We start from the raw sequence: 2,622 nt of genomic DNA on the forward strand, positions 1-2,622 counted from the left end.
AACTGGACATCTGCTCAACAAACTGAATTGTTCGCCATATTTATCGCTCTTGAGCAGGTAGAAATCACTGCCACAGACAGTTTAATTATCTCTGATTCTTTATCTTCACTACTTGCCCTTAACATCCTGAGATCACAATGTAACATGCTGGTCTCTGAAGCCAGACACAAATACTCAGACATTATTGATCAAAGGATTCGGATCACATTGTTATGGCTTCTCTCATATAGGCCTCCGTGAGCATGACAAAGCTGATGCTTTACTCAAGATCGCACTTAGTTAAAATGTTGAAAACAACAGGAGGTTGTTAATCAGAAGCCTCAAAGTTGTAATAAGTAATGACATAATATGAATTGTAAAATTTGTGGCCAAAGATTTGGACACAAAATACAACACTATGTTTTAGAATGTAAACAATAGAGCTTTCAAGTGACAGGTTCGACCAAACCCTGCCAGAAATGTCACAACACATACCTGAAAGTTAAAGTTTGTATCAACTGTTTGCATTTAGTCGGTAAAACTTACCATATGAAACTATGTAATGTACGTAATAAAACTCGTATAATGAATCATCTTGGTTGCAACGTGTGCAATATCAACCCACTGGCGGGGGTCTGACCAATACCCCTTGTGACCCCTGTAATCTTTTTGCGCTACCGCTCACAGGATGACCATGGGTGCACAATATATTTGTCAGGGACAACAGCTCAGTCATATCTGTCCACTAAAGTTATATTGAAATATGACTTGAGGAGACTCTGACAGGTGTGCATTAATTGCTTGAACGTACGTACACTATACAGTAGTGGCTGTGAAGTGTTATGGTGACAAAATTTGTGTCAAAAACGTTTGTTACTGTGTGTGATGACGTTGTGTATGATGGGTGTAACGAGGCTGTGACAGAGTCATGACTGTAACACATTCTACAGACATGGCTGCGTCTGGCGGAGACTGTGTGTCTCATGTTGGCAAGTCATACCATCCGTGTACTGCCCGTGTTGCTGCCTCCCACCGTGTGGTGGTTCCCGTGTGACACCGGAACACACGGTTAAGGGCTGGTGGTGAAACTACCAGGTCACCAACCCGCTATAACCTGGCAAGGACGAACCAACAACAGTACTACCATAACCCACTGAACCCTCACCAGGGTTACTTGTGTAACTCGAACCACCTTTGGCATGTACTTGTCCAGCTAACGATGTGTTCTTAGAACTTTCACACACACACACACACACACACACACACACACACACACACTACAACGCTTCACCTCGCTAAATCTGAAGTGTAGTTAGTGAAGACCATGATTACCCAACGCAGATACTGTCAAGATAAACGTGGCTATATTACCAAGAGTAGTGGCTCGGGACGACACCAGTACACACATACATCCGCTCCTCCCGGCCTGTGTTAGTTGCTTTATATATATATCACTGTTCACTACTTGTTTATTGCATCACTGCTGTGAGCGCACTTCCCCCAACCACAAAGTTTATGTCATTTTCACTTGCACACGAGGCAGTCGAGGATCCGTCCTTGACCAGGTGATTTCAACAAGTTAGGTTGTAACTTCCCCGTGCTCTTGTGTGAGAAACCTGCAGATTATTGATAAGGTTGCTGGTCGTTTTAAATACAGGTCAAAGGCTAGCCATGATACGCCTGCAGATGAGGTAAGAAGTACTGGTGGTAAAAATACTTCTCGCGCATCTGGCGTGTCCATACCCAGCAGCGTGTGCGAGCCGGAGGTGGTGGCGGCGGACAGTCTGTCTGACTGTGTGGTGCAGTTGTGGTGCACTCTACTTGACGGGTCGGGTTAGCACCCGCCATCAACCTTACCGCGGCTGCCATTGCATGGACTGACTCGCTTTTGTGATAAACAGTGAGATAAAACGATTGCATAAGTTCATGTGATGAGTGAGCTATGATGTGTGAGTGAGCAACGAGCGTGTTATGAGGTGGTAGTAAAGTGGAAAGAAAAGATTCCTCGAGTGACGCCACAAGTTTGTTTACCTCACGAGAAACGTTTGCGAGCGGGCGGCGTCACCTCCCAGCTGGCGATAACACTGCTATCAGCTGCTGCTCTGGTCACGCTACCAACGGGACTTGTAAGTTGTATGTTCTTGAGGCGATTTTCAGCTTCGCATTTGGGTTAGCCGCAGGAAACTGGCGACTAAGATATGTGTGTTTAGGATAAATTTTGATAACGCAACATCCGCTCTTGTTATTTACCATTTAACGATGAAATGTATATTATTACTATTACCATAGTCAGCGCCTGGATTAAGAGGAAAACAGTGTATGATTACATGATGTGTTTGTTTGTGAGGGTACTCTCATGTTTGGTGAGGTTATGTAAAAGTCTCATTACATCACCGACATTTTTACCTTTAAACAAGCGTGAAGTCAGAATTGGGGGATTTCGGTGCATATATATATATATATATATATATATATATATATATATATATATATATATATATATATATATATCGCCAGGAAAGGATGAATGCAAGTATGAATATATGCATATGTACATATGTATATGTCTGTGTAAGTGTATGTATATATGTATACGTGTATATATTGATATGTATATGTATATATGTGCATATGTGCATGTAT

At 42.5% G+C, this 2,622-nt stretch overlaps 1 protein-coding gene across 1 annotated transcript in view; it reads left to right on the top strand.

The window, feature by feature from the left end:
- Positions 1 to 1,761: 1,761 nt before the first annotated feature.
- Positions 1,762 to 2,622, top strand: part of LOC139761747 (chloride channel protein 2-like) — a 618,856-nt gene continuing 617,995 nt past the window's right edge. The window contains exon 1 of the mRNA XM_071686178.1: positions 1,762 to 2,105. The gene's annotated coding sequence lies outside the window, so the exon portion shown is untranslated. The remainder of the gene's footprint in view (positions 2,106 to 2,622) is intronic.

This window comes from Panulirus ornatus, chromosome 41, assembly GCF_036320965.1.
Source record: "Panulirus ornatus isolate Po-2019 chromosome 41, ASM3632096v1, whole genome shotgun sequence".
NCBI lineage: Eukaryota > Metazoa > Arthropoda > Malacostraca > Decapoda > Palinuridae > Panulirus > Panulirus ornatus.